General features: G+C 43.5%; 1 protein-coding gene across 1 annotated transcript in view; it reads left to right on the top strand.

The window, feature by feature from the left end:
* The first annotated feature begins 1,325 nt into the window (after positions 1–1,325).
* LOC112070325 (zinc finger protein GLI1-like) overlaps positions 1,326–26,137 on the top strand; it is a 136,068-nt gene continuing 111,256 nt past the window's right edge. Inside the window, exon 1 of the mRNA XM_070438917.1 lies at positions 1,326–1,693. The gene's annotated coding sequence lies outside the window, so the exon portion shown is untranslated. The remainder of the gene's footprint in view (positions 1,694–26,137) is intronic.

Genomic DNA, 26,137 nt, shown 5'->3' with positions numbered 1-26,137 from the left:
TTGTTTTGTTATTTCGCTGAACACTAGATGTTTAATTTTTATTTCTGGCAGTGAAACGAGGCTACTCAGGCGAGAAATCCCCCCCCCCCCACCCAAATGTATAGCCTCGTTGGAAAATATAAATGGACTGTTTGAAAATGTGAAGCAAAAAAAAATGTGAATCACATTTTTATTTGACGTACCCCCGACGGCATTGTGCGTACCGCAGTTTGGTAATACCTGCTGTTGGGAATTGGGTTATTATGGGCTGGGCTTTAGTGTCTGTGTCAGACAGACAGCTATCATTGCTTTAAATTACATTCAATCTTACGGGAATTAAAAACCAAGTTATTTTTAAATGTATAACATGGTCTCAATCCTTTGTGAACCTTTGAGTTATAAGACCTTTATAAAACCTGCTTCTTATTTCTGGTATCTTATTCTCAATGAAAATAGAACTGGGGCTGGAGGGGGTGAACCTCTAGTATAAAACATTTATAGCAGATGTTATTGAAATAGTCATTTGATTTTTCTTCAGACCTAATTGTCATTCAATGCCATGTAAAAATCCATAGAAATGATCAAAATAGTGGTCACCAAACTTTTCTGTGTAAAGAGCACTTTCTGAGTCAAAATACAAGCAAAGATCTACTGCTCAGATTTGTACAAATCTACTGCGCCGACTTTGAATATTCGCATGAAAATCTGTCGCAAATGGGATGGAAACCTAGCTTACGACAATACATCTTATGCAATGCGCCTTCAATTTTCAAACAGCGTTCCTAACCTACTGCATGCATCCTGTCCTAGGACGTGGTGGCCTGACTCCAGGCCAGGTTTTGCGGTGTAGCCTACCTTGAATTGCACTAAGGCGTATAACATTCAAACAATCAACATCCCTAGTGCCACATATGCTGCTGCCCCAAGAAAGAAGAAGTTCAAACATTTCTACAAGTTTTATAAATAAAAGTAAAATGAGACCCCGTAGAATTTTCAGATCACCATATGACAGATAATTTTCATATGATGCATATGATAGTGAATTATGATTGACATTTACAGTAACATGTTTTGTTATGTAATGATTATTGTTCTATTATTATCATCTGTTTTAACCGATTATTTATTCTGTTCGAGTGCATTTCAAGGTCTTCAGCCAGTGGAAGAAACTGTTAACTACTCCACTAAGAAAACTCCACCAACCAGACAGCATGGTCTTTTTTTCTCTCAAGAAAAACAAAACAGTGAACTTCCTGTTTCGGGGTGGTCCACAGACTTTGAAAAAAAAGTGAGGGAGGGAGGGAGTGGGTGAGGGAGGGGGGAGGAGAAGAGAGGTCTAGCGTTCCCCCATTGACTGAGTAACCAAACTTCGGGCTTACGGGACTTTGGTTACCTAAAATGGGGTTCGTTCAATGTTGTCCTGCACACTGATTTCGTGAATTTTGTGAATAAAGAAAACTATGGAAAGACTATGGAAAGAAGCTCCTAAAAAAAGTGGATAAAGACGTGGTTTGAACACGGGAGGTGGAATAGAAGTGAGAAGATACAGGTTAATTCCGGCTGCCCCATCTGTGTGCCAGAAGAACGCAGGGAGAGAGATTGGAAATTCTCGAACCCACAACGGGACGGTCTCGTTTTCAGTCACCGAGCTTCCAAAAGTCCCTGAGGATCAAGTCAACAAACTGATGCAGACTTCTTCAACTTTTCATAAAAGGTACACTTGCTTTGCTTTATCCTATTCAGTTTCTGTTTCTAATTCCAAGTAAGATACAGTCGTTGATAGAAGACATTTTTTGAATGTAGGCCTAATAGTGGTGCTAAAAGTGTGTTTGTTTATATGCAAGTTCAATGTGGACTTAGCAGTCATGTAATATGTCATGCTGAGTATATTAAAGGTATTGTCAGATTGGTGTCACTTCGGGGGATGACGGTCGAAATGGGATGTTCAATCTAAATAGGCGATGGCGGTGCGTGCAGTGTTTACATTGAATATTCACAAAATGATCAATGTTAGCCAAATTCAGTGGCTTTCGTTATTTAAATGTATTGATAAGAGGCTATTGCTTTGAGTGGAGAACATCTGAAATATCTTGTGCATTTCATTACCTTATTTAGACTATTGGAGAATGCCTCTCGTTTTTTAAAATCTTTGGACATTCCCAACTCGCCTTCTCTCATTTTCTGAACTTGTAAATTATATCTTAAAGTTTTGATTGTTGAAAATAGCCTTTTAAGAATCAATGCATGTCTTGGAGTTGGTCTATACATTAGGGAGACGTTGCTTCTCGTGCTGATGACGCATTGGCACGAGCGTAAAGCAACAACATCAAAAAGAAATCACTGTCGAGAATTTTGGAATTGCACGTCTCCCACCACCACCCAAACATAATATGTGGTAGTTGAGGTTTCCATCCTCTATATTCGGCCTGTGCCACAGCCACACACACTCAAAAGCCATCGGCCTGGCCTGCAGCTCCTCGCCTCGCTGTGTGTGTCTCTATGTCGGCGGTACAGAATTCCATGGAGGGTCGTGGTGGCGCTTGAGAACAGCTGTTTCTTGTAACCTGAAATACTTCAGGTGCCAATATCTTTTCCAAATGTGCTTATGTCAGGACACCCACAGCAAAACGAAATCTTTATTGTAGCCTACCACAGGATTCTAAGGCGAGTCTTTGAAAAGTGAAAATGTTTTATTTTCACACGAAAAATAGCCCACAGAGAGGTGAAGGAAGTTACTTGAAAAATAATAAATTTATTGTCGAAGTTGATGAGATATGTAGGTTTATGTCATAAGCGCCAAGTCCTTTTAGAGGGGTCTTGTTTTTGAAATGTGTTTTTTCTTTCCTTTCTGTCTGTCTTTTGAGAAAATGGCGCAAACGGCTAGTATGAAATCACACGTAACACTTGTTAATCTCAGTAATTACTCTTAAATAGGTTTTAAAAGTTAATCCGCTAATGTGGTCAGATTAAGACCATTAGACAACATTCGACTAGTGTTGACGGTTTGTCAAATCCAAATTGAGCTCAACAGCCAAACACTCTTTTATCCTTTATTAACAAGGAAGAGAGCTACATTGAATGTGGTAATCAACACACTCCACACCACTGTCACAATATAATTCAACGTCTACGCTTAAGGGCATGGATGTTTTCCTGTTCTGGTCACACAGTCAGGAAAACAATGTGTACTTGCATATAGAGTGTCATCCGGCACAGGAGGTTTTACTGACCCTGCAACTTAACAAGAACAATCTCCTGACCTTATGGGACAAGATGGGACCTTATTACTATTAGAGAAATGGAAAGGGCTTGAGATTTGACAGACGAAAAGAGAGGAGAAGAGAGGAGAGGACAGAGGGGATAGATGGAGAGAAAAGGCAAGATGAGAGGACAGAAGAAAAGAGGACAGGAGATATTTTCACTTGTCCCATGACTGGTCTGTGGTCTGGTTGGTGTGAAAACCTCTGCAGGGGATCTTCCTCCTCCTCCCTGGTATTTATCAGTGTAATAGCCCTGTGTTACGGCCAAAAGGCTCCCCGTTAGGACAGGGCCTAAACAGATAAAGCATACAGGAAGGAACTATTTTCCTCTTTATGCTGCTAGCTGCCTCTCAGACCAGAACGTTTTATCACAATCAAGATGACGTTTGTTTTCTCATTTACCTCAGAGTTGATCTATCTATTTAACCTTTTTATTTAACCAGACATCTAAGTTAAGAACACATTAAATAAAGGTTAAATAAAAAAAAGAAACAATGTTATTTTTACTGTATTATCATTGATAGATGGTTTGATCATCAATATAGATTAGAATGTTGTTATAAACCTAATTATTATCAGCACACATATTGTGACTTAACGGGTTCAATGTTTATGTAAACGTAGGGAACTGGTCTTGAATTATGATTGGAGATTTCAATCAGGGATCATTAGACATACTCTGGGGACTGTGTTATTCTGGAAGTCACCATAGGTCTTCCTGAAAAGAAACCCAAAAATATATAATCAAAGCGAATACCGGTACTCAAGGCTAAAGCAAAGATGTAAAAGAAACAAGCTTTTGGATGCGGGCAGTTAGCATTGCAGAGAACACACGGGAGTCCAGACTAGACTAGACTAGACTACACCAGACCGGACTACACCGGACCGGACTACACCAGACCAGACTACACCAGACCAGACTACACCAGACTACACCAGACTACACCAGACCAGACTACACCAGACCAGACTACACCAGACTACACCAGACTACACCAGACCAGACTACACCAGACCGGAGTACACCAGACCAGACTACAACCAGACACCAGACTAACACCAGACCAGATTACACCATACTACACCAGACCAGACTACACCAGACTAGACCAGATTAGACCAGACCAGACTGACTATAACCAGACTAGACTAGAGCCAGACCAGAGCAGACCACTTTCTAGGCAAAACAGGAAGACTGGCAACAAGTGGTGTGTTTTTGTACAGCAGATTCCATTTTAGTCTGTTTAGCGGGGAACACGTCACGTGACTCACGGCATTGGTCCCATCTCTCCTCCCACCTCTGAGAGAGAGCGGGACCACCCTCACTGGATCAGAGGCCCTTTCACACCCTGTGAACCTGAAACAATCAGCTGTCTGTCTGTTCCAGGCCCATGGGCCTTCAGAGCTGCTGCCAGCACTGGGCAGCTACAGGGAGCGGTGTGTGTGCAGAGAGGGACTGGGACTGGGACTGGGACTGGCTGCAGCGGAAGCACCAGAGATCAACTTCTGTGCATGCAGACACTACACAAATGAGATGGGCCCCTCTCACTTTTCTTTATCCCATTAAACCTTCCCTTTCTCCTTCATCTTTTTATCTCCCATTTCTGTGAGGATAAGAGAAACAATAGGGAAGAAGTTTTATTTTTATTCTGTTCATTTCTTCTCTTTTGTGGGGTTTGACATTCAGACTGTCAGACGTTTTTTTGCCCTGTTGCTGTTCATACATCTTGTCACTGTTGTTTCAGTCAGTCTGTTCCTCTCTTGTCTTGTTCTCTGTCTCTCAATTCAATTCAATTCAATTCAAGGGGCTTTATTGGCATGGGAAACATGTGTTAACATTGCCAAAGCAAGTGAGGTAGATAATATACAAAAGTGAAATAAACAATAAAAATTAACAGTAAACATTACACATACAGAAGTTTCAAAACAATAAAGACATGACAAATGTCATACTATATATATGCAGTGTTGTAACAATGTACAAATGGTTAAAGCACACAAGTTAAAATAAATAAACATAAATATGGGTTGTATTTACAATGGTGTTTGTTCTTCACTGGTTGCCCTTTTCTTGTGGCAACAGGTCACAAATCTTGCTGCTGTGATGGCACACTGTGGAATTTCACCCAGTAGATATGGAGTTTATCAAATTGGATTTGTTTTCGAATTCTTTGTGGATCTGTGTAATCTGAGGGAAATATGTCTCTCTAATATGGTCATACATTGGGCAGGAGGTTAGGAAGTGCAGCTCAGTTTCCACCTCATTTTGTGGGCAGTGAGCACATAGCCTGTCTTCTCTTGAGAGCCATGTCTGCCTACGGCGGCCTTTCTCAATAGCAAGGCTATGCTCACTGAGTCTGTACATAGTCAAGCTTTCCTTAAGTTTGGGTCAGTCACAGTGTCAGGTATTCTGCCACTGTATACTCTCTGTTTAGGGCCAATAGCATTCTAGTTTGCTCTGTTTTTTTGTTAATTCTTTCCAATGTGTCAAGTAATTATCTTTTTGTTTTCTCATGATTTGGTTGGGTCTAATTGTGCTGTTGTCCTGGGGCCTCTGTGGGGTTGTGTTTGTGTTTGTGAACAGAGCCCTAGGACCAGCTTGCTTAGGGACTCTTCTCCAGGTTCATCTCTCTGTAGGTGATGGCTTTGTTATGGAAGGTTTGGGAATCGCTTCCTTTAGGTGGTTGTAGAATTTAACGGCTCTTTCTGGATTTTGATAATTAGGGGTATCGGCCTAATTCTGCTCTGCATGCATTATTTGGTGTTCTACGTGTACACGGAGGATATTTTTGCAGAATTCTGCATGCAGAGTCTCAATTTGGTGTTGTCCCATTTTGTGAAATCTTGGTTGGTGAGCGGACCCCAGACCTCACAACCATAAAGGGCAATGGGCTCTATGACTGATTCAAGTATTTTTAGCCAGATCCTAATTGGTATGTTGAAATTTATGTTCCTTTTTGATGGCATAGAAGGCCTTCTTGCCTTGTCTCTCAGATCGTTCACAGCTCTGTGGAAGCTACCTGTGGTGCTGATGTTTAGGCCGAGGTATGTATAGTTTTTTTGTGTGCTCTAGGGCAACGGTGTCTAGATGGAATTTGTGGTCCTGGCGACTGGACCTTTTTGGAACACCATTATTTTGGTCCTTACTGAGATTTACTGTCAGGGCCAGGTCTGACAGAATCTGTGCAGAAGATCTAGGTGCTGCTGTAGGCCCTCCTTGTTGGTGACAGAAGCACCAAATCATCAAGCAAACAGTAGAACATTTGACTTCGGATTCTCTCTCTCTTGTCTTGTTCTCTCTCTCTCTTTCTCTCTCTCTCCCTCTTCGTCTCTCTCTCTCTCTCTCTCTCTCTCTCTTCTCTCTCTCCTCTCTTCTCCTCTCTCTCTCTCTCTCTCTCTCTCTCTCTCTTCTCTCTCTCTCTCTTCTCTCTTCTCTCTCTCTCTCTCTCTCTCTTTCTCTCTTTCTCTCTCTTTCTTTCTCTCTCTCTCCTCTTTCTATCTCATTGAATGCCTCCTGTCATCAATGGAAAGTTGTTGTTCTAGTTTGTTTTGCTCTCTCTGATATAATGACCAAGTCATTGATCACATTCCTTAAATACATACTCATCTTCACGTGCAAAAGATAATCTGCATACTAACTCATCATATAAACCTCTTCACCATAAAACCTTGATGTGACAGAGGTTTGTTGTCGTTAGTTCGTCTCAGGTGGAGGGGGTGGGGGGGGGGAGGAGTGGGAGAGGGGGAGGAATAGAATATCCAAAGGCCTGAGGTCATCTGCCTTTAGCCTAAAGAGCAGAAACCCAGACTTCACCAATGAAATCGGAAATACAGACAATACAAGAAACATGGTATAGAGGAGATGGACCCACTGGTTTCCCTCTAGGTTACAGAGAGCTGGTAGTCCCATCCACCAAACTACCAGATGTGAAACAGTTGAAGGGACTCAGGGGGTATGCTCATTTCGTATAGAGCAGACCTAACTCACTCTATTAAATTAATCAAAACAGGAACATTTTATATTTGTCTAGAAATTCAAAGTGAAATGATCTCAACAGTGAAAAATGTCCTCCTGTGTGCTACCTATAACTGTCCCTCAACCATCCGAGACCTCCCACAGTCCCCCCAGGAATAAAAATAAAAAATACAACTAATTCCATTCCCCACCTCCAAGAACCCCCCCCCCAATGCACCAACAACCAAGAGAATGAACTAAAGAGAAAAAAAGGAGGAGACAGAAGAAAACAGCAAACAACAATGCAAAAAAATAAAAAATAAAATTTAAAACAAAGGACATCAAGGACAACTAAAATCATAACAGCAATGCCAACTGTATATATTTGTGTGCATGTCTGGCACTATTACATGTATGTGTGTGTTCTTGTATGTGTTTATTTGAATGAGTGTGTGTGTATATGCATGTGTACAAACACCTGCACGGCATCAGCCTCAGGCAAACCGGCATTAGTTGTAAAAACACTGCCACTTAGTGTCATTCAAATGTCGTTTTTATTTTTTAAGTAAGATTTATTTTGACTTAAAAAAAAAAACAACTTTTATCTTTGACCATCATTCTATCTCTAATAGAACAACTCCACTCCCACTTGTCTCCAATTCCACATACCAACCCTCACCTTCCCTCAGCCCATCCCATCTATCTCTGCTGGCCACCCACTTCGGGTTTCTACGCAACACATATCTTTCAACTATGCTGTGATGTTTAACGTACAATTTGTTTTCTCATGATTTGGTTAGTTCTAATTGTGCTGCTGTCCTGGGGCTCTGTGGGGTCTGTTGGTGTTTGTAAACAGAGCCCAGGACCAGCCTGCTTAGGGGACTCTTCTACAGGTTCATCTATGGCTTTGTAATGGAAGGTTTGGGAATCGCTTCCTTTTAGGTGGTTGTAGAATTTAACGTCTCTTTTGGTGATTTAGGTTTATTTTGATTTGATTTTGTTTTTTTTCACCTTTATTTAACCAGGTAGGCTAGTTGAGAACAAGTTCTAATTTACAATTGCGACCTGGCCAAGATAAAGCAAAGCAGTGCGACACAAACAACACAGAGTTACACATGGAATAAACAAGCGTACAGCCAATAACACAATAGAAAAAAAATAAAGTCTATATACAGTGTGTGCAAATGGCATGAGGAGGTAGGAAATAAATAGGCCATAGTAGCGAAGTAATTACAATTTAGCAAATTAACACTGGAGTGATAAATGAGCAGATGATGATGTGCAAGTAGAAACACTGGTGTGCTTATGAGCAGAAAAGTAAGTAAAAACAATATGGGGATGAGGTAGGTAGATTGGGTGGGCTATTTACAGATGGGCTATGTACAGCTGCAGTGATTGGTTAGCTGCTCAGACAGCTGATGTTGTACACTGAGGATATTTTGGCAGAATTCTGCATGCAGAGTTTCAATTTGGTGTTTGTCCCATGTTGTGAATTCTTGGTTGGTGAGCGGAACCCAGACCTCAACCATAAAGGGCAATGGGTTCTATAACTGATTCAAGTATTTTTAGCCAGATCTTAATTGGTATGTCGAATTTTATGTTCCTTTTGAATTCGAAAACAAACCCAATTTTGATAAACTCCCATGTCTACTGGGTGAAATACCACAGTGAGCCATCACTGCAGCAACATTTGTGACGTGTTGCCACAAGAAAAGGTTAACCAGTGAAGAACAAACACCATTGTAAATACAACCCATATTTATGTTTATTTATTTTCCCTTTTGTACTTGTACTATTTGCACATCGTTACAACATTGTAGAAATAATATGACATTTGAAACTTCTTTATTATTTTGGAACTTCTGTGAGTGTAATGTTTACTGTTTAATTGTATTGTTTATTTCCCTTTTGTTTATTATCTACATCACATGGGGGAGACGAGGAGGATAGGAGTAGGGGAGGAGCTTGACTTTACTAAGTAGTTGGTTAACGCAAGAGGACAACAGCATTAGGCATTCTAGAAGGTTCCATGGCATTCACAGCGGAATGGGGATTGTCATATTCATGGGAAATATCTGCTTTCACTGCTGGATGAATGGTGCAGTTAAATGTCTTGAAAAATGAAATTGCATTTTTTTTTTTTTTATAAACTAAAGAATAATAATATTTTAGAATAATGTGTATTGATGCAAATAAGTAGTTCCTCTCTCAAACGTAATGATTTCCATGTAGTTCAGAGCAGAGGAACCCCAAAGTGTCTGTGTCTTTAGGACACGTGTGTTCACAGCCTGGGGGGTGTTGCCTGTGTATGTGGGTATGTTTGTGTATGGATGTTTGGCATGCACATGTGTGGTGGAGTAGTACAGTTGAGAGAGAGAGAGAGGGTGGGGAGAGAGAGAGAAAGGGTGGAGAGAGATGGAGGGAGGGAGAGAGAGAGAGGGATATGGAGATAGATGGAGGGAGGGAGGGAGAGAGAGATAGAGGTAAAAGGTAAGAAGAAGTTGAAAGAGAAGAGAGAGAGGAGATGGAGGGGGGATGGAGAATTATGGAGGCAGGAAGAGAGAGAGAGGGAATAGTGGAGGAGGAGGGAGAGAGAGAGAAGTAAATAGGAGAAGGATTAAGAGAGGGGGTGGAGAGAGATGGAGGAGGGAGAGACAGAGAGAGATGGGGGATGGAGGAGATGGAGGGAGGGAGGAGAGAGAGAGCGGGGTGTGGAGAGAGATGGAAGGAGAGAGAGAGAGGTAAATAGGGATAATGATGGAGAGAGAGGGGGTGGATAGGATGGTGGGAGGGAGAGAGAGAGGTAAAGAGGGAGAAGGAGTGAAGAGAGGGGGGATGTAGAGAGATGAGGAGGGAGGAGAGATGGGGGATGGGAAGGGAGGAAGGAGAGAGAGAGCGAGGGTAAAGAGGGAGAAGGAGTTGGAGAGAGATGGAGGGAGGGAGAGAGATGAGGGATGGGAGAGGGAGAGGAGGGTAAGGAGAGAGAGTGAGGTTAAAGAGGGAGAAGGAGTGGGAGAGGAGAGAGATAGAGAGAGGGGGATGGAGAGAATGGAGGGAGGGAAGAGAGATGGGGGATGGAGAGGGAGGGTAAGGGACACGGAGCGAGGTAAAGAGGGAGAAGGAGTGGGAAGGAGAGAAGAGAGATAGAGAGAGGGGATGGAGAGGGAGAGAGAGGGGATGAGAGGAGGGTAAGGAGAGAGAGCGAGTAAAGAGGGAGAAGGAGTGGAGAGAGAGAGAAGGGGGATGGAGGAGGGAGACAGAGGAGGGATGGAGAGGCGAGGGTAAGGAGAGAAGAGGGAGAAGGAGTGAGAGAGGGGGATTGTAGAGAGATGGAGGGGAGGGGAGAGAGATGGGGATGGAGAGGGAGGGTAAGGAGAGAGAGAGCGAGGTAAAGAGGGAGAGGAGTGGGAGATGAATGGAGGGAGGGAGAGAGATGAGGGATTGGAAGGGAGAGGGAGGTAAGGAGAGAGAAGTGAGGTAAAGAGGGAGAAGGAGTGGGAGAGAGAGAGAGAGAGAGAAGAGATAGAGAGAGAGGGGGATGAGAGAGATGGAGGGAGGGAGAGAGATGGGGATGGAGAGGAGGGTAAGGAGAGAGCGAGGTAAAGAGGGAGAAGGAGTGGGAGAGGAGAGAGAGAGAGAGATAGGATACATACCTCGGCTAAACATCAGCACCACCAGGTAACTTCTCACAAAGCTGTGAACGATCTGAGAGACAAGGCAAGAAGGCCTTTCTATGCCATCAAAAGAACATATAATTTCAAACATACAATTAGGATCTGGCTAAAAATACTTGAATCAGTCATAGAGCCCATTTGCCCTTTATGGTTGTGAGGTCTGGGGTCCGTTCACAACCAAGATTTCACAAAATGACAAACACCAAATATGAGACTCTGCATGCAGAATTCTGCAAAAATATCCTCCGGTGTACAACGTAGAACACCAAATAATTGCATGCAGAGCAGAATTAGGCCGATACCTCACTAATTATCAAAATCCAGAAAAGAGCCGTAATTCTACAACCACCTAAAGGAAGCGATTCTCAAACCTCCATAACAAAGCCATCACCGTACAGAGAGATGAACCTGGAGAAGAGTCCCCTAAGCAAGCTGGTCCAGGCTCTGTTCACAAATACAAACACACCCACAGAGCCAGGACAACGCACAATTAGACCCAATCAAATCATGAGAAAACAAAAAGATAATTACTTGACACATTGGAAAAGAATTAACAAAAAACAGAGCAAACTAGAATGCTATTTAGCCCTAAACAGAAGTACACAGTGGCAGAATACCTGACCACTGTGACTGACCCAAACTTAAGGAAAGCTTTGACTATGTACAGACTCAGTGAGCATAGCCTTGCTATTGAGAAAGGCCGCCGTAGGCAGACATGGCTCTCAAGAGTAGACGGCTATGTGCACCACTGCCCACAAAAATGAGTGGAAACTAGCTGCAATTCCTAACCTCCTGCCCAATGTATGACCATATTAGAGAGACATATTTCCCTCAGATTACACAGATCCACAAAGAATTTGAAAACAAATCCAATTTGATAAACTCCCATATTCTACTGGGAGAAATTCCACAGTGGTGCATCACAGCAGCAAGATTTGTGGACCTGTTGCCACAAGAAAAGGGCAACCAGTGAAGAACAAACACCATTGTAAATAACAACCATATTTATGCTTATTTATTTTAACTTGTGTGCTTTAACCATTTGTACATTGTTACAACACGTATATATATAATAGAACTTTGTTAATGTCTTTATTGTTTTGAAACTTCTGTATGTGTAATGTTTACTGTTAATTTGTATTGTTTATTTCACTTTTGTATATATCTACCTCACTTGCTTTTGGCAATGTTAACACGTTTCCATTGCCAATAAACCCCTTGAATTGAATGAAAATGAGAGGGGGATGGAGGGAGGGAGAGAGATGGGGGATGGAGAGGGAGGGTAAGGAGAGAGAGGAGGTAAAGAGGGAAGGAGTGGGAGAGATAGAGAGAGGGGGATGGAGGGAGGGAGAGAGATGAGGGATGGAGAGGAGGGTAGGAGAGAGGAGGAGAAGGAGTGGAGAGATAGAGAGAGGGGGATGGAGGGAGGGAGGGAGGGAAGATGGGGGATGGAGAGGAGGGTAAGGAGAGAGAGAGGGAGAGAGGGGACGGAGTGGGAGAGATAGAGAGAGGGGATGGAGGGAGGGAGGGAGAGATGGGGGATGGAGAGGGAGGGTAAGGAGAGAGACGAGGTAAAGAGGGAGAAGGAGTGGGAGAGAGAGAGAGAAGAGAGAGGATGGAGGGAGGGAGAGAGATGGGGGATGGAGAGGGAGGGTAAGGAGAGAGAGATGGAGGGAGGGAGGGAGAGAGATGGGGGATGGAGGAAGGGAGGGTAAGAGAGAGCGAGGTAAAGAGGGAGAGAGAGATGGAGGGAGGACGGGAGGGAGGGAGGGAGGGAGGGAGGGAGGGAGGACGAGAGGGGAGGGAGGGAGAGGAGAGAGTGAGGGAGAGAGAGGAGAGAGTGAGGGAGTCAGGCTGCTTACGTCTCATGTGGTAGATATTAAAAATAAAGCGGGTGGTAATGGGAAACAGGTGAGGACACACACACACACTGGAGTCGTATGCCACAGTGATCTGTGCTCATTTCCTGTTGTGTTATCTTAGGTCCTGGTACTGAACAGGGTCTACAGACTACATATTATAGTTAGTGGATGTATGGGGGGGTGATAGACTAGACAGGATAAAAGCAAAGTGAAACACTATCCGTGTGTGATGAAGAAGAGAGGAGAGGAGATCACTTGCCTAGCTACTACCTCTGGGTTTATTGTCTTCAGATCACAATTTGCATTGACTTGCATTGAGAGGGTTGGCTGATCATCAGGTTAAATGGGTATGCCATCAATTATCTATATCATCCATCATCTTGGTTATTTTTATTGTTTAATTCAACCTTTATTTAACCAGGTTATGGCACAATGTATTACATATATAGGCCTTCATGGCTTCATTTCAATCTCATTTAATGTGTATATATTATTTAGTTTTTTTTAACGTTCAAGTGAGGTAAACAAGCAAATCTAAATGATTTAATTGAATTCATATTTGTAGTTTAACCATAAGTCCTTATCCCTTCTTCTGTCAAGAGGTCTGTGTTTTAAATGCTGTTTTCATTAGCCAGTACGTCATTCACATCGACAGGCAGATGTAAAGATTACACCTCAAATCTTGGAACGTGCGTATTTGTGCACGTGTGTGTGTGTGCGTGATTGAGTGTGTGTGTGTGTTCTCTCATGGAAGGATGACTCACACGGTGTCGTCCTCCTCTCTGAAGACTGAAAGAGAAGAGCAGGCACTGTTTATTATTACCTCTGGTTGCCATGGCCACCGTGCGTTTGGGTTCCGTCATTAGAACACTCTGATGTTCCGAGGTTCTGTCCTCTCTTCCCTCTTCATCTCCACCTACTTCATGTGAACACACACTCCAGTTTAACCTCCTGTAGACTCCGTAGAGAAGGCGAGAAGTTAATTAATACACAGTCCACTTCATTTCCACAGCTTTTATGTGATAAGCTATTACATTTTATTGCTGGAACAATTATTTCCGACTTCCATGCAGTGGAATTGGAAGGAGCCTCATGTACACACACACACATGCACACTCCTCGGCTCCACACACACACATGCACACTCCTTACCACATTACGTGTCACAGCAGAGAGATAAGGATCCAGAGCCAGAGCAGGGAGGGAGTTGGCCGGCAGAGCTTCTGATTCTTGAACAGACCTCAGCAAACCCACCCTGACTACAGGAAGTAGAGTCTGTCCTCACCAGACCCAGTCCCACACCCTGACTACAGGAAGTAGAGTCTGTCCTCACCAGACCCAGTCCCACACCCTGACTACAGGAAGTAGAGTCTGTCCATCTGCTGTCCTTGTTTTTCTTCATTTGTGGAAATGACCAGGTGCCCATTATTTTGGCTACCTTGGCTAGAAGAGATCTCAGTGACTTTGAAAGACGGGTCTCAAGTGAGCACAGGGGGTTTAAAGGCTGTGTGTGTGTGTGTGTGTGTCTGTGTGTGTGTGTGTGTGTGTGTGTGTGTGTGTGTGTGTGTGTGTGTGTCTTTTTGCTTACGACATTACTCTGTAAACACTTTTAACATATCTAGTCATGTGTGTCACTTCGAACATTACTCTATAACACCTTGTAAATGATCTATGATTACTTTATGATAACCTGTGTGCTGATTTGGTCTGATTTAAGTGGGTGCGATCATGGGATGACTTTGTCTCAAACAGCTACACACACACACACACAACACACACCACACACACACACACACACACACACACACACACACACACACACACACGTGACAACTAACTGCCACAAGCACAGTCACCCCAAACCAGTCATACATTGAGTTTTGTTCTGTTCAGTCAACCAGTCCATCGTTAGCAACGTCGGAGGTAAGGAATTGTACAGACACGCGACTAAGTGCCAATAGATGGGGACATCAATCCGCTGTGGGTTAGAGGTCACTGTGGAGAGCCGTTATGTGTGAAGCCATGTCCACAGGATTCCTACTGCTTACTACAACCGACTGTAGAGCGGCTCCACCAGGGGCCAAATGGGGGGCTTAGCGCCCTTCCTTGAAACTTGTGCCCCTTCAGTTGTAGCAAAATGTGTATCCGCTGCGCTGTCAGCACAATGGACAGAGAGCACCGTGGTGTGTGAAGGGGCTAGGATAAACCACTTGGGCGGTTAGGTATGACTCCTTTTGGTTTCCATAAAAAGCAGGGGGAAAAACGCTTCTCATCTGTGGTAGGCTAAGTAAATAACGTGATAAGCCTCCACCTGTAATCTTTGATTTTGATTCATAAGGGCGGGGTCAACTTTACCATTGAAACTGCGTCACCTAACTCTGCCTCAAGCCCCACACCATACAAAGTTCAGTACAAAGTACAATGTTCACAGCTAGCTAAGTAGTTATCTTCTTAGCTAGCTGCAAAAAGCGTTAGTGTTATTAGCCTTAGTCTATTTAGCCACAATGGATATCAAAAATTGGCTTCGCCAAAGTACCGAAACAAAGCTGAAGGGCAGTGATGAGCAGCAGCATCAAACCACTGAGGCCGCTGCCAAGCCCAGCGGCGGCGATGCTGCCGAGCCCAGCGGCGACGATGCTGCCGAGCCCAGCGACGATGCTGCCAAGCCCAGCAGCGATGATGCTGCCGAGCCCAGCGGCGGTGATGCTGCCGAGCTCCAGCTAGCTCCGTGTGCAGAGCCTACCACCTCTTCCACCAGCAGCACCAGGATAATGGTTCCACAGTCCCCTCCACCTCCGACTGTTCCTGACGATCTTGGAACAGAGGAGCCAGCCCAGGTTAGCCTAGAATCCTACTCTAGCCGCAGGTTTTCTTTCCAAAAACGTTAATTTAATAGCAACTGGTTCAGAGGAAGAGAGTGGTTGGAACACTCGGTTACTGCAGATGCGTCAACAGGTGTCAACACTTGTTAATGATGGGCAGCTGGCAAGAAATCGTATGTACAGTGCATTCGGAAAGTATTCAGACGCCTTGACTTTTTCCACATTTTGTTACGTTACAGCCTTGCTCAAAAATGTATGGAAGCCACTCCTCAATAAAAGGCACATGACAGCCCGCTTGGAGTTTGCCAAAAGGAACCTAAAGTACTCAGACCATGAGAAACAAGATTCTCTGGTCTGATGAAACCAAGGTTGAACTCTTTGGCCTGAATGCCAAGCGACACGTCTGGAGGAAACCTGGCACCATCCCTACGGTGAGGCATGGTGGCGGCAGCATCATGCTGTGGGGATGTTTTTCAGCGGCAGAGACTTGGAGACTAGACAGGATCGAGGGAAAGATGAATAGAGCAAAGTACAGAGAGATCCTTGATGAAAACCTGCTCCAGAGCACTCAGGACCTCATACTGGGGCGAAGGTTCACCTTCCAACAGGACAACGACCCTAAGCACACAGCCAAGACAACACAGGAGTGGCTTCGGGACAAGTCTCTGAATGTCTTTGAGTGGCCCTGCGGCGGTCCCTATCCAAATTGAAAGCGCTTGAGAGGATCTACAAAGAAGAATGGGGGAAACTCCCCAAATGCATGTGTGCCAAGCTTACAGTTTCATACCAAGAAGACTTTGGCTGCAATCGCTGCCAAAGGTGTTTCAACAAAGTACTGAGTAAAGGGTCTGAATACTTATGGAAATGTGATATTTCAGTTTTTTATTTTGAATTTATTTCTAAAGATTTTCTAAAAACCTGTTTTTGTTTTGTCATTGTGGGTTATTGTGTGTAGATTGATGAGGAAATAAAACAATTTAATATATTTTAGGGTAAGGCTGTAACGTAACAAAATGTGTTAAAAGGGAAGGGGTCTAAATATTTTCAGAATGCTCTGTACATGCGAGGACTCATTTTCCCTTTTGAGAAACGTGTCCAGTCAGCGCAGAAGAACCAAGCTACACCTGAGGAAAGCTCAACTAATCCCACTGGTATTTGAGGGGGATTTTACAAGAAGATTTCGAGGAGAATAGAGAATGATTGATTACTCATTTCAACTTTTATGTTTATTGTCATATAGTGTGATTCAAACTATACTGAACAAATATATGAACGCAACATGTAAAGTGTTGGTCCCATGTTTCATGAGCTGAAGTAAAATATCCCAGAAATCTTCCACACGCACAAAAAAGCTTATTTCTCTCAAATGTTTTGCACAAATTAGTTTGCATCCCTTTTAGTGAGCATTTCTCTTTTGCTAAGGTAATCCATCCACCTGTGGCATATCAAGAAGCTGATTAAAAAGCATTATCATTACACAGGTGCACCTTGTGCTGGGGACAATAAAAGGTCACTCTAAACCACACTATGCCACATGTGTCTCAAGTTTTGAGTGAGTGTGCAATTGGCATGCTGACTGCAGGAATGTCCACCAGAACTGTTGCCAGAGAATGTTATGTTAATTTCTCTACCATAAGCAACCTCCAACATCGTTTTGGCAGTGCGTCCAACGGTCTTACAACCTCAGACCACGTGTAACCACGCCAGCCCAGGGCCACCACATCCGGCTTCTTCACCTGCAGCATCGTCTAAGACCAGCCTCCCGGACAGCTGATGAAACTGTAGGTTTGCACAACCGAAGAATTTCTGCACAAGCTGTCAGAGACCGTCTCAGGGAAGCTCATCAAGATCCTCGTTGTCCTCACCAGGGTCTTAACCTGACTCTAGGTCAGCATCGTAAACCGTCTTCAGTGGGCAAATGCTCACCTGAGATGGTCACAGGCACGCTGGAGAAGTGTGCTCTTCACGGATGAATCGGTACATTTTCTACTGTACCGGGCAGATGGCAGACCGTGTGTATGTCGTCGTGTGGATGAGCGGTTTGCTGATGTCAACATTGTGATCTGAGTGCACCATGGTGGCGGTGGGGTTATTGTGTGGGCAGGCATAAGCTATGGAAAACAAACACAATTGCATTTTATCAATGACAATTTGAATGCACAGAGATACCGTGATGAGATCCTGAGGCCCATTGTTGTGCCATTCATCGGCCGCCATCACCTCATGTTTCAACATGATAACGCACGCGCCATGTCGCAATGATCTGTACACAATTCCTGGCAGTTGAAAATGTCCCAGGTCTTCCATGGCCTGCATACTCACCAGACATGTCACCCATTGAGCATGTTTGGGATGCTCTGGATTGAAGTGTACAACAGCGTGTTCCAGTTCCCGCCAATATCCAGCAATTTCGCACAGCCATTGAAGAGGAGTGGGAGAACTATGCGAAGGAGATGTGTCGCACTGATGGTCACACCAGATACTGATTGGTTTTCTGATTGCGTGGGTTGATTTTGATTCACAGAAGTGTGTTGTGCCATATCACAACGTGTTGCTGAACCCATGAGCTCCATGATTCTCCATGTTTGAAGCTTATAGGCCTATTTGTTTGGCAAAGCAGCTGTGCATGGCTGCATCTCACTGTAGTAGGCTGGAGGCTGCATCTCACTGTAGTAGGCTGGAGGCTGCATCTCACTGTAGTAGACTGTAGACTGCATCTCACTGTAGTAGGCTGTAGACTGTATCTCACTGTAGTAGACTGTAGACTGTATCTCACTGTAGTGGGCTGTAGACTGCATCTCACTGTAGTAGACTGGAGGCTGTAGACTGCATCTCACTGTAGTAGACTGTAGACTGCATCTCACTGTAGTAGACTGTAGACTGCATCTCACTGTGAGTAAGACATGTAGAACTGCATTCTCAACTGTAGTAGGCTGTAGACTGGTATCTCACTTAGTAGTAGCACTGTAGACTGCATCTCACTGTTAAGTAGACTGTCGACTGATCTCACTGTAGTAGACTGTAGACTGCAATCTCACTGTAGTAGAGCTGTAGACTGCATCTCACTGTAATGGGCTGGAGGCTGTAGACTGCACCTCACTGTAGTAGACTGTAGACTATATCTCACTGTAGTAGACTGTAGGCTGCATCTCACTGTGTAGGCTGTAGACTGCCCTCACTGTAGTAGAATCTGTAGACTGTAATCTCACTGTAGTATACTGTAGACTGTATCTCACTGTAGTAGACTGTAGATGCATCTCACTGTGTAGACTATAGACTGTATCTCACTGTAGTAGACTGTAGACTGTATCTCACTGTAGTAGACTGTAGACTGTAATTCACTGTAGTAGGCTGTAGACTGTATCTCCTGTAGTAGACTGTAGACTGTATCATGTGGGGCTGTAAGTGCATCTCATTGTAGTAGACTGGAAGCTATGTTCTTTGGTAATCTGTATTCCCATTCTCTCTCCTTTTGTTTACTGTTATGTAAAGTAGCCTACATGTACCGTAGGATTGTGTCAATTCTTCTTTGTTCTGATATTTCGTTTACACCTGGTCCGCTGCTTGGTGCTTCTGTTCTGTTCTGTTCTGTTCTCCGTTCATATCGTACTTGCTTTCGCAGTTGTGTTTATCTTTTGTTTAAAATGCATGAATAACTATGGTCTACTACTTTCAGCATTAGTTTGCATATTTTAGTAAGACAGACCGTGTGCTGCATTCACCGACCGTGGGTAATTCCCCAATTGCAAACAGCCTATCTCGTAGCTATTTTCATTAAAGACTTACAAGATAGATACAGCTCAGCAGAGACTGTCTGCCAATTCAAAGCACTTAATGATCCCGGAGTCTCGCATTTGAACGTTCTGTTTATTGTGGAATAGTGTGTTATAAGCAGATTTCAAACATAATTTCAATGCAAGAAACCCCCCCCCCCCAAAAAAAAAAGAAAACCGATGTCAATGCCCCCATAGTCACTTTATCCTGGCGCCGTGTCTGCTGTTGGGTAGAGTGAACTAGAAATGACTTCTAGAACTCTAGAACTGACTATATGAGAACTCAGTTTGTAGCCATGTTCTCAAGATTCCTACGGTTTAGTCCTTAGTCAGATCTCGAGCTCTTAACTATTGTTAAAACGTTTAATCCTACACGCTGCTTTGATGTGACAGAAGATTTTCACCACTCTATCGCTCTGGCACACACCCTCTAAACCTGCTGTTTCTGAAGATCTTTCAAATACTAAAAAATCATCAAGCAAGGTCTGTGTACAGTTCTATAATATTTTAGTGATGATTGAAATCATATGTAAAATAAGGAGAACAGGACAAACAGCCATAAACAGCCACAGATGTTTGACTAAACAGAATCCCTTGTTCTTTCAAGCTACCTCAGTGCTTTGTATTAGGTTTTTGTTAACTCATGTTGTGTAGTATTTTCCGCAAACACAAATACAAACCTGTAAATGACACCTATAAATTAAACCTGTAACTGAAACCTGTAACTGAAACCTGTAAATGAAACCAGTGAATGAAATCAGTTCATTAAACATGTAAATTAAACCAGTACATTAAACCTTTATATGAAACCAGTAAATGAAACCAGTACATTAAACCTCTATATGAAACCAGTAAATTAAACCTGTAAATTAAACCAGTGAATGAAATCAGTAAATGAAACCAGTAAATGAAACCAGTAAATGAAACCAGTAAATTTAACCTGTAAATGAAACCAGTAAATGAAACCAGTATATTAAACCAGTATATTAAACCAGTAAATTAAACCAGTAAATTAAATCAGTAAATTAAACCAGTGAATGAAACCAGTGAATGGAACCAGTAAATTAAACCAGTAAATTAAACATGCACATTAAACATGTAAATGAAACCAGTAAATTTAACCTGTAAATGAAACCAGTAAATGAAACCTGTAAATTAAACCGGTAAATTAAACCGGTACATTAAACATGTTAATGAAACCAGTAAATGAAACCAGTATATTTAACCAGTAAATTAAACCTGTACATGAAACCTATAAATTAAACCGGTAAATTAAACTAGTAAATGAAAGTATAAAAGTATAGTCAACTGCCTCTTAAAATAAATATTGAACATTGAGACAACTGTTAGTGGTTTCCAAGGGAACAACAAAGAAACAATATGGAAGGGACATTTGCATATTTAATCAAACTCATCTACCAGCCTACATTTGAGTGTTTTTTATGGAAAATTGATGTGGTGAAAGATCAATACAAGGCTCTTACAGCACACACACATACATACTGTACGTACAAACACCAACACATGAAGCTAGCTACACACCAATACCAATACTGTTTCAACACAAGACAAACCAATTAAGGTGAGAAAGAGTTCTGTTTCATTACCGCTGGGATTCTCTCTCTGTTTCATTACCGCTGGGATTCTCTCTCTGTTTCATTACCGCTGGGATTCTCTCTGTTTCATTACNGCTGGGATTCTCTCTCTGTTTCATTACCGCTGGGATTCTCTCTCTGTTTCATTACCGCTGGGATTCTCTCTGTTTCATTACCGCTGGGATTCTCTTTCTGTTTCATTACCGCTGGGATTCTCTTTCTGTTTCATTACCGCTGGAATTCTCTCTGTGTTTCATTATCGCTCGGATTCTCTTTCTGGAACTGAAAAAAAAAACAAATAGAGAGAGAGAGAGAGGGTGAAATAGAGTTCATCTTAGAGAGTGAGAAAAGGAGAAAGAGAAAGTAGGAGAGGGAGGTTTAGAGAAAGAGAGAACGTGGGAGAGATGGAGAGATAGAAACTGCAGAGAGTGGCAGGGAAGGAGGGAGCTAGAGAGGGAGGGAAGGAAGGAGCTAGAGAGGCAGGGAAGGAGAGAGCTAGAGAGGCTGGGAAGGAAGGAGCTAGAGAGGGAGGGAGGAGGGAGCTAGAGAGCAGGGAAGGAGGAGCTAGAGAGGGAGGGAAGGAAGGAGCTAGAGAGGGAGGAAGGAGGGACTAGGAGAGGGAGGGAAGGAGGGAGCTAGAGGGGAGGAAGGAAGGAGCTAGAGAGGCAGGGAAGAGAGAGCTAGAGAGGCTGGGAAGGAAGGAGCTAGAGAGAGGGAAGGGGAGGAGGGAGCTAGAGGGGGAGGGAAGGAGGGAGCTAGAGAGGGAGGGAAGGAGGGAAGACTAGAGAGGGAGGGAAGGAGGGAGCTAATGAGAGGGAGGGAAGGATGGAAGCTAGAGAGGCAGGGAAGGAGGGAGCTAGAAGAGGGAGGGAAGGAGGGAGCTAGAGAGGGAGGGAAGGAAGGAGCTAGAGAGGCAGGGAAGGGAGGGAGGCTAGAGAGGCAGGGAAGGAGGGAGCTAGAGAGGGGAGGGACAGGGAAGGAGCTAGAGAGGGAGAGGAGGAGGGAGCTAGAGAGGGAGGGAAGAAGGAGCTAGGAGAGGGAGGGAAGGAGGGAGCTAGAGAGGCGAGGGAAGGAGGGAGCTAGAGAAGCTGGGAAGGAAGGAGCTAGAGAGGGAGGGAAGGAGGGAGCTAAGAGAGGGAGGGAAAGGAGGGAGCTAGAGAGGCAGGGAAGGAGGGAGCTAGAGAGTCAGGGAAGAGGAGCTAGAGCGGGAGGGTAGGAAGGGAGCTAGAGAGGGAGGAGAAGGAGAGGGAGCTAGAGAGGAGAGGGAGAGGGAGGGAGCTAGAAGAGGGAGGGAAGGAGAGGAGCCTAGAGCAGGGAGGAGGGGAGGAGGGAGCTAGAGAGGGAGGGAAGGAGGCGCTAGAGAGGGAGGGAAGGAGGGAGCTAGGAGGGAGGGAAGGAGGAGCTAGAGAGGGAGGGAAGGAGGAGCTAGAGAGGGAAGGGAAAGGAAGGGAGCTAGAGAGGAGGGAAGGAGGGGCTGCTAGCTGTGTTTTGTCGAACACCGCTGCATCGGTTTTAGTTTGCCTCAACGCTAGGTCGAGGCACAGCACAGTCCCAATGGTAGTGAGCGAGGCTGACTAACAACTGACTTTGTGCTAATTGGCAGACTCACTAAGGTCTGGCATTGGTATGGGCTAACAGCGTCTGCTGGCCTGGCCTGCACCCTATTTCCATTGTGGGTGCTAGAGGAGTTAGAGCCTGTATCTATGTTTGGTAGAATAAGATGAGAGCACCCTCCAGCTAGATGGCGAGTCCCGTCAAACTGAGCCCTCAAGGGCAGGTCCAGCCCGGGCTGGCCTGGTTTGTGGTGATCCCCCAGAAAGAGGGCCAATTATTCCTAACTGAATTCTATCTTTTGGGAGGGAGCAGAAAAACAGTTTTCAAATGAAACCAGCGATTGAGTGCTGAGACCCTTCTGCTGTAGAGCTCGTCACTCCAACCTAACTGTGTGGGGGCCAGAACAATACTCCCGTGCCCGACTTAAACATCTTTCGACTGTGATTTACACGCTCGAAGCTATGTGCACTGATGATGGTGATTCCTTGACTCTTCATTCATATTCTCTTCAGTCACAATGGTTGATAACCATCCCCCATCCTCTTCCATTTTACACCAACCATCCATCTCTCTATAATACAACAACCATCCCCCATGCGTCCTCTATACACAACCAATCCCCATCTCTTCCTCATGCACACCATGCCATATTCTATCCACACGAGAAACCATCCCCATCTCCTCTACCGGAGCAAAACAACCCTTCCACCATTCTCCTTTATACACAACCATCCCCAAATCCTTCTGTATTATCACCAACAGCCATCCCATCTTCCTCTATATTCAACCATCCATCTTCTCTATAGGACATCCAGCTCATAACTTCTATACACCAACCATCTCCGCCACTAACTACTACAACACCACCATCCCATTCCGCCTCTTGTATAACTAACCATCCCTCATTCTCATTTCAACCAACATTCATCCCCATCTCTCTTCATTCACAACCATCCCTCTTCACCTTCTCTATACACACCTCCCCATCTCTTTTATACAAACAACCATCCATTCTTCTATACACAACTATTCCGATCTCTTCTATACACAACTATTCCCATCTCTTGTTTACAATCACAAAGCCCATCTGCTTCTATCAACATGAACCCCCCATATATTTCATACACAACATCCCATCTCTTCCTTAATACACATAACCACCCATCTATTCTTACACAACATCCCATTCTTCCTACAATAACAACCAGCCCCATCTATTATAATACACAAACCAGCCCATCTTATCATACACAACCATCCCCATCTCTTTCTAATTAATATACACTGACCAGCCCCATCTATTCCTAATAAACACAACCAGCCTTATTCTAAATAACACAACCACCCATCTCCTCTTCTATACACAACCACCCATCTATTCTAATACACAACAATCCCATCTCTTACTATACACAACCAGCCCATCTATTATCTACAACCATCCCCCATCTCTTTCTATACACATACCATCCTATCTCTTACTATAGCCAACAACCATCCCATTTCTATTATATACAAACACTAACCACATCCATCCTCTTCTATTTTTACGACAACCATCACCATTAATTACTATTAAACACCGCCACATTTCTATAATTACACCATGACCTCAGGCCCCAATTCTTACTATTAAACACAACCAGCCCACTCTATTCATTACACAACATCCCCATCTCTTCTATACACACCAGCCCATCCTATTTATATACACAACCATACCCCAATTCTTCTTAATAACCACCACCCCATCTTTCATAACACAAACCACATCTACTATTCTATACACCAACAATCCCCATCTTTCTCTTTCTATACACAACCAGCCCATCTCTTCTATCACAATCAACCAGCCCATCTATCTATACACACAATCCTTTCATATTTTTTTCTTTCTATACATCATGGCAACCAGCCCCAATCTATTCTATACACAACTAAATTCATTCATCTTCTATACCACCCAGCCCCATCTATTCTATAACAACAACAAATTTCCCATCTCTTCTATACCACCAGCCCCATCTATTCTATAACACACCTTTCCAATCTCTTCTATCCAACCCATTATTCTATAAACAACATCCCATCTTAACGATCACAACCCTTCCTCTTCTATACACAATATTCCATCTCTTTCTATACACAACCATCCCCATCTGTTCTATACACAAATCCATCCATCTCTTCTATCACACTAATTCCATCTTTTAAACACACAACTATTCCCATCTTTCTTCTCAACAACAGCCCCATCTCTATTCTATAACACAACTAGCCCCATCTTCCGCTATACAACAACCATCCCATCCTCTTCTATACCCAACAGCCCCATCTCCTCTATAAACACAACATCCCCATCTCTTCTTAACACAATTCCTCTCTCTATAAAACAACAACATTCCCATCTCTTTCTTATAACACAACCAGCCCCATCTATTCTATACAAACACCATATCCCATCTCTTCTATAACAACCAACTGTGCGCCCATGCTATTCTATACACAATCCTATCCATCTGTCTTTCTATAATAACAAACCGCCGCATCGTTTCTCTCTTCTATACACAACATCCCACTCTTTAAATACACAACCATACGCCATCTCTTCTATAGCAACAACTATTCATCTCTTCTATACCACAACTATCCCATCTACTTTCTATTACACAACCAGCCCATCTATTCTATAACACACCATCCCATCTTCTCTATACAACAAACACCAGCCCATCTCTTATATTACAACACCATGCCCCCATCTATTCTATACACAACCATCCCCTATAAATTCTTCTAGACACACCAGCCCATCTATTCTATACACAACATCCAATCTCTTCTATACACACAGCCCCATCTATTCCTAAAAATACACAACCATCCCATCTCTTCTATACCAACAACTATCCATCTCTTCTCTTATAACAACTAATCCGATCTCTTCTATAACGCAACCATTCCCATCTTTCTAACACACCAGAGCCCATCTATTCTTTTACAAGATGTCATCCCCACATCTTACACACAAATCCCCATCTCTTCCATACAAAAACCATCCCATCTCTCTACTACCATCAACCATCCCATTCTTCCCATTCAACACAACCATCCGCCACAGTGCTTCTATAACATAAACCAACGCAAGCCCCATCTTTTTCATCTCCTCTATACACAACCATCCACATCTTCTATAACACCATTTACCCATCTCTCCTTTTCACTTGTTCCTCTAAATACAACATAATATTGCATCCCCACCCACACTCTTCCTAACCAACAACCAAGCCATCTTCTTCTATACATCAACTATTCCAATCTTTTCTATAACACAACCAGCCCATCTCTTTCTATACAAACTATTCCATCTCTCATCACACATGCCCAATTCTTATACAACAAGCATATCCCATTCTCTTCTCTCTAACCAACCATCCCTACTCCTGTATACCACCAACTCATCCCATCTCTTCTGTTATCAAAAATCCCTATTTCCTCTATTCACATCAACCCCATTTTACGGGATACGAACCATCCTAATTCTTCTATAAGCAACAAAATCAACATCTCCACACGTGAGCACAACCATCCCATCTCCTCTAACACCAACCATCCCAATCTCCTCTATTTAACTCCTCCATCTCTTCTATAACCAACAACATT

This window comes from Salvelinus sp. IW2-2015, unplaced genomic scaffold, assembly GCF_002910315.2.
Source record: "Salvelinus sp. IW2-2015 unplaced genomic scaffold, ASM291031v2 Un_scaffold1294, whole genome shotgun sequence".
Taxonomy (NCBI): Eukaryota; Metazoa; Chordata; class Actinopteri; order Salmoniformes; family Salmonidae; genus Salvelinus; species Salvelinus sp. IW2-2015.
The sequence above is the reverse complement of the archived record's forward strand: the minus strand, read 5'-3'. Positions and strand labels throughout refer to the sequence as shown.